Genomic DNA, 7291 nt, shown 5'->3' with positions numbered 1-7291 from the left:
TATCTATGAGTTCAGTTTTTATTTTTCTTAGATTTCAAATATAAGTGATACCTCACAGTATTTGTCTTTCTCTGTGTGACATTTCACTTAGCTTATTGCCTTCAATATTTTTTAGTATTAAAGTTTTCAGAATAGAAATATAATAATTCACATTCCTACTAGATGAAATATAATAGAGGAAATTTACCTCTGTTGTTTACTCAGAATTGTATTAACATTATACTGAAAGATATAAAATGGGCTATTTGATACTATTTTAATATTTATTATAAATTCACGCTGATTTATACTTAACATTGAGTTTTAACTATTTCAAGTTATATTATGAACTATAATATTATTATACAATATTTAACATATCTTATAATACAACATTAAAGGATATTTAAAACAGAAAATGAGTCACCTATATCTCATGCTCATAATAAAATTGTATTGATTTTGTGATCTGGATTTGTAGGAGTCTGGGAAATAAATTCCTCCTTTTTTTCTTATTTAAAAATAATTATTTTTAAGATATTTAACAGGCATTGTTTTTAAAAGGTCAGATTTACATTTATGTAGCTATGAAGCAGATATACATGCTATTTTGTTTTTGTGGTTTGATCAACTCAATTAAGATCAAGGTAGATTTTAAAAAATACATAATTCTAGTCCAAAATGAGGAATTAATGTAATTTAATTCAGGATAAAGTCAATTTCCATAAGTAAAGGAAGGCTGTAGTGATTTAAAGACATGAATGACATTTTTGTAGGCAAATTATGGATATTTGAATAATGACCAAACACTGTTATGGGATAGAATGACACTAAGCCCCAATTTATGGTTAAATCTAAGTTTCAACAAGTGTTTTTGAGTCTTCTTTTGGACTCATTTGTTATGCATATGAAATGTTTTTTTTTCTTTTTTGTGGAAGAAGTTCATATAGAAATAAATTTAAAATGTGTGCTTAAAATGAAAACTTTTGTTATTTGATAATATGAGATAATAGTGATGCAAAATACTCCTAGATTGATTCAGAAGGAAATATCACTAGCAGTCAGCCTAATGTTGAAATTTAATTAAAGGTTCAGATTATGTTTATCATGATTTGAGAAGAATGCACTGTTTAATGAAATATTTGAGGTGGATAACAATTTTAACAGAGAAAATATGTGCCTTTTCATATGACCTCATACTATCTTCATAGAGCAATGTTTTCCTGCCTACTCAAATTACCATTTGAAGTGTAATTGTAGATATCTTATAAATATCGAGGTTAATGATTGCTGCTATCTCACAGAAAGAGTTTCAACTTCTGAAATCTAACTACTTTTGGGACATGCGCTGAGGTGTATAAAATTCCCAAGCTGGAATCCTGTATTCTTCAAAGAACCAAGCCATTCTTTGTAATTGTGATAAGTACTCAATTTAATTTTTTCAAAAGATCTGTGATACCCTGAATTTAAGTATAAAGGCATAGGATATGTCATCCTGCCTCATGACATGTGTAGTTTCTGAAGTCAGCAGTGGCATAATTCATAGAAAGAAAGCAATTGATTTTATTTCTGGTGTTTAAAATTTGGCACAATGCATGCCATTCTTGTCCATGGATTGTCATTGTAGCCTTCTGACAATGTTTTGTTTTGTTTTATGTTTTAAACAAAAAGCCAAATACCAAAGAGAATCTGCTCTCTCTATATAAAATCCCAAATACCTGAAATAGAAAATAATATCTTGACAGGTATACATTCATGACATTTAATTTGGGAAATGACAAAAAAGTGTAGAGAGACAGGAAGTAAAGCATATGTAAGATCCTAAATTCTCTAATAAATGTGTTGATAAATGATATACAATAACAACACAGAAATAAGAGTCCTGTTGTTAAGAGATGGGGCATTCTATTCAGGGGAGAACTGTCACTTTGAAAGGTCAATAAATTCTTTTTATTCTCAAAATCTGTGGTCATTGGGATGTCCTGGGAATTTACAATCCAGCCACAGTGAAAGGACAACTCATGTCATCATCAGGAGAATACGATCGGATCATATATCTTTACTTGACAAGAGCTGGCAATTTAATCTGACAAGATTCTTGCCAATGAGGACAGCTTTAGGAGTTCCACTGTTGTGGTAAAGATTTGACATGTCATTGAGGGATGTTGTGCAGAAGCCTGACAATAAACCAGCACTTGCTAATGCAGTTTAGGATTGCTGTAAAAATTTATTAGAAACCAGAGACTGTAAAATCACTATACTTCTTCAGAACTGTTTTTCTTTCCCTTGCTGAATATTTATGTGATGTTTAATGCACAGCACATGTTTTAAAACTTGTTTCCTGATGGTGTAAAAGAAGTCTATTATAATGCACATGAAATTGCACAAAATTCAATTAAATGCATGAGAGAGTAAGCAGAATGTCCACCTGTAAGCCCATTTTGACAAGATTTTTTTCGTTGATGGTTTTGGTGTCTGTAAATTTAAAGAGCTTCAGTAATGGCCCTTATGTTTTAAGAAACAAAAGATATGTACATTCATCTGGGGATTAATTTAACAGAACTTAAAAGCATGTGTGACTTGGAGTAGCAGCATTCTGTGTATTTTATTTAGAAGGGATGAAGAGAAAATCTAACTGTAAAATTACAATTAATTGTTAGTGCAACTGTGGCTGCTGGGTGATTCTATACAACCTATATTGTCACTAAAGGAAAACAGAAAAGGCAAGGCAGACAGTACAATTCTGTGTCTGTTTTTGCAGTACAGCAGCTCTTCAAAAGTTATTTCCAAATAATTATGTGGGTCAGCTAATTCCTAGGTAGAAATCACAGCTCTAGATATGTTCAAGCTATAATTTAAGGTAAATAAGATTATCAATAACGTATCAACAAATAAGACTAACCCTGAGCACCCAGCCCTTGCTGCATACCTATCATATTCAAGACAATCTGCCAGCTGCTATGGGAATGCAGCTGTAAGAGACACAGTCAAAAATACGCAGCATAAACAAATACTTAGGAGTTTGAGAGTGCTATATCCTGAGAGATATAACCTCAAGGTGACTGGCCAGCATGAAAGCATAATTAAAGGAAGACACATATTGATTTGAAATTTCTCCGCCCTACCTCCCTCCCAAGTGTACTTTAGGATCTTAAAGCTCCCTCTCACCTGATAAATCCATTGTACGAATTTACTCAAACAGCTGTAACCATTTTATTCTCTGCTCTCTATTTATTCAGTCTTTTCCCAAGCTCTTCAGTAAAGGATAAACCTCATTCTGGCTGTCCTCAACAGGAGTCCTTAACTCTGTGTCACTCCTCTCTGCCACGAGTACCTGGGGAAAGGCGTCTGAGACTATTTGGGAGGAAAGAATCATATTGGAAACACTCGGAAATGGTTGAAAGACTGACAGCACGATCAGGCATACCTACACAGAGAATACAGTTTGGCAGTCAATCCGTCATTGCTTTATTCCCATTTAAGAAAGGAGCAATTTTTACCTTGAGGATTGTGACTGCTCACCGAGTTGCATTTCAGACTTTGCTGCATTTCCTCTGCATTCTGCAGACTTGGCACTCTTATTCCACTTCACACTAATTGTGATTGCTGACTCGTGCCTGGATGGGAGGCTGCCAAAAGGGCAGGTATCCCAGAGAGACATCATTACCCAGGTTGGCAAATACCTGAGAGCCCTATTTAATGATACTATCTTATTTTACAACAAGGGGCAGGCTTCCAGTCTCACAGCATCAGTTCCTGACCGTAATATTGTTTGGCAAAAGCCTTTCATATTCTTTTGCAAAATAAGAAGAAATAAATCGTGTTGATATAGATCAATGGTAGATGATCAGATAACCTGAAAAGAGTTGGGAAGATGTGAATAGCTTTAGGGTCAACACATTTATCTAATTGCTGAAGAATAAAAGTTGATGCCTTGCCTAGAATAACTTAAGAAATTATATACATAAAAATGGCTTTCTATAGAGATTTAGAACTCTGTTTTTACCAGACTGTTCAGATATTCATTCTGGAATTGAGGTCACTGCTAAGTCTTTGAAAACTAGATGGAATGGGTATGACAGGGGAGAGAGGATCTTTGTAAGCACCCAGAAGGATACACAACAGTCTTTATATTCACTGTTATGTTTGTGCTGTATGTTGAAAAGACTAAACATGCTAACACGCTCTACCTTTGCTTAATTTGCATGATTTTTAAATGAAAATTAATACATGTATATGGCAGAAAGAAAGAAAGAAAGAAAGAAAGAAGAAAGAAAGAAAGAAAGAAAAGTCTAATGGTGAAATGAGTAAGTTCTCCTTACCCAGATTCCAAATCCACATCAATAATGGCAACCATTGTTAAAAATTATTTGTGTATATTTCAAAAACTATCTTCACATGCAAACATAAATATGTGGGTGTATGCACAAAAACACCTCCTAAAATATATGCATCAAAGCAGAGTATGCACAGTGCTTATTTAATTTTTGTAGAGATTCTATATTGCAACACATACAGGTGTTCTGGCTTTCTGTTGAATAACTGAAGAGTAACATAACACTCCATTATATGGGTTTGTCCCAATTCCATAGTGCCTTTAAGGACACTTATTATTCCGACTTCCAAACATGAATCATCTTATACATACTTTTGTACATTTGAAGAAAAAATTGGTTGGATTAATTCCTGGAAATGAAATTACTGGTCAATGATTTGATCATTTAAATTTTTGAAATATATTATTAAGTCACTCTCAAAAAATTGTCCCAATTAACACTTGCCACAGTACATATGGAGAAAGTGCCTGACTTTTTCGTACTCTTGCTAATGCTGTGTATTTTCAAACTTTCCCAACTTTTTTCAACTTGATAGGTGAAAAGTGGAATCTCATTTACATTTCTTAAAGTGCTAAGCTAATGGGCGAATATAAGAACTTTAGCAACATTTTAATGTGGGTGAATCAAGCACATCTTCCAGCTGTAAAAGTTAAGAGACCCCATTTCAAATTCACAAAATTACTCACTATGTTAGTGATTATGCATGTGATTCTTTTTTAATCAGATTAAATTAACCACCATATAGATTTTAATAGACACTAATTAAAGACCACCAACTAAACTTATTGTGGATAATCATGGTTGTGAAAATTAATGGTTAAAGAAGAGGAATTTTTTTAAAGATTCTAGGCAGATAATTACACTCAATTTAAATCAATCTTTAGTGTAGTAACTTAAGTATCTAGCTGCAGGCAAGTATTATGGCAATAGGATTTTTATAGTACAAATTCTGAAGTGCAGAAAAGTTTCAACTCAGTGAAAACATTTGAAAACAATAAAAGGTTTCTTTATTGTGAAATTACTGTAGCTTTATCACAGAAGTAAATTTTGTCAATAATGACAATATCATAGCTATTCAGAAGTCTATAAGAATTAAATCTAAAGAACCAAAATACTTGATAAATACCTATAGTATACCCATTTAGTTGCTAAGATATTCATTTAAACCATGTCAATCATGTATTTTTTTTATTCTATGATGCAGCTCAAAGTTTGACTCCTACCTTTTCCAGACCTTCAAATCATAAACCTTCACTCCTAGTTAAATCTCATCCATAGTTTAATAATCACTTAGTAGAGGCAGAGAAAGGCAAAACAGACAGCTTAACCTCTATGCCGGGCAAAACCTTATAAAATACTAATCTATAGTCTTTTCTTTGTGACACATTTTAATCTTCCATTACTGAAAATGTTCTTCTTGTCCTCTTTTTCTTAATTTTTGGGATTCTAACTTAGGAATAAAGCCCATATTTCTTAAAACATTCAACTTCATATTTTTAGAAGGTAAAACTCTTGCCAGGCAAGGGTATTGATATTTTAGGTGGAAAGCATCAGATTCCCAATTTCCCCATCTGCTGTCTCATGTTCTCTTACAATCTTATTTTTCAAATAAAAATGTCTCTGAACTTGGAGCTACTAGGTAGGGAGGATAATTTTAAACTTTCAGTTTATGAATAAATTCCACAGATAGAAAGAAACCTGGTATGCTAACTCATGTTAGTGTCAGTGTGTAAGGTTATTAACCAAAACATTTTTTTTCTTTATACATAGTTTTGTTTTGTTTTGTTTGATGTTTGATCTTATTTGTTACTCTTAGAAAAATCTCAATTTTGGCTGGACTCAGACTTAGAGGTAGAAAGTCTCAGAGAAGACAGCCTCTGTCTCTTGGCAATCTGTTCCTGGTATTTTTCTTTGGCTTCTGTCATTTTCTTGGCCAAAAGTTTAGCATGCCCTGCAGCCTCTTCTTTATTTTTCTTAGTACGCTGTTTCTTCAAAGCAATACGCGAACGTCTATGTTGGAGGACACATGGAATACAGGATGCTGAATCTTGGGTGCTTTGGTTCTAGGTTTCTTACCTTCTTTGTTTGGGGGCTTTCTCACAGCATACAGGTGGACATCATCTTCCTTAGAGAGTTTAAAAAATTTTCAGATTCTGCTAGCTCTTTAGGGTCCCAGTCCATAAGGCACAGTAGTATCAGTGGGTCCAGGAATATCTTTCTCCCCCTTTTTTTCTACAATGACCAAGTTGAGAAAGTTAGGCAACCCCAACAGAGTTGTGCTTTTTTTCTCCAGTCCTCCTTGGTCTGTAGCAGGAATGCCCTTTACGCATCAGCAAATGGACATGGCCATAGGTGAAGACACCCCGCTTCATGGGGAAGCCTTGTTTGTCATTGCCACCACTGATTCAGACCATGCAACCCTTCCATTCTTCACCTAGAGCATCAGCAGCAACTTCTGTGGCCATTCGCTTCTCATAAAAGGTATGAAGTTTGCATTCATCAACCACTTCAATGAGTTTCTGGCAGCAAGTAGCTGGGAAAGAGGTGTTCAGCTTCATGTTGAAGCAGCTTACAGCCTCCAAGGCGCTACAAAAAAAAGGTCTTTATACATAGTTAAATGACTGTCGATGGATTTGAATGCATCACTACAGTGATAAGCCACTCCAAAACATAAATATCTTATTTACACAAAACGTATCTTCATTCACCTTTTATGTCCATAGAGAAATGTGATCTGGGATGTCTGGGCCTCCATCACATTGTCTGTTTGAAACACAGAGTTAATTGGACATTGTGAGAAAGGAAAAGAGAGATTGGAGAATGGGCATTTTGTTGCCTCTGTCTGGAAGCGATATACATGATTTCAAATAAAATTTCATTAGCTAGAATTTGTCACGAGTCTTCCTAAATGGTGAAAAGCTATGAAATAAAATGTTTGCACAGAAGGAGAGGACAAGAGGACATCGGTGAAGACT

The 7291-nt window shown here is 34.2% G+C and overlaps 1 pseudogene; it reads right to left on the bottom strand.

Moving 5' to 3' along the window:
* Positions 1 to 6139: 6139 nt before the first annotated feature.
* On the bottom strand, positions 6140 to 6874 carry LOC101093747 (annotated as a pseudogene).
* Positions 6875 to 7291: the final 417 nt, after the last annotated feature.

This window comes from Felis catus, chromosome A1 (assembly GCF_018350175.1).
Source record: "Felis catus isolate Fca126 chromosome A1, F.catus_Fca126_mat1.0, whole genome shotgun sequence".
Classification (NCBI taxonomy): domain Eukaryota; kingdom Metazoa; phylum Chordata; class Mammalia; order Carnivora; family Felidae; genus Felis; species Felis catus.
The sequence above is the reverse complement of the archived record's forward strand: the minus strand, read 5'-3'. Positions and strand labels throughout refer to the sequence as shown.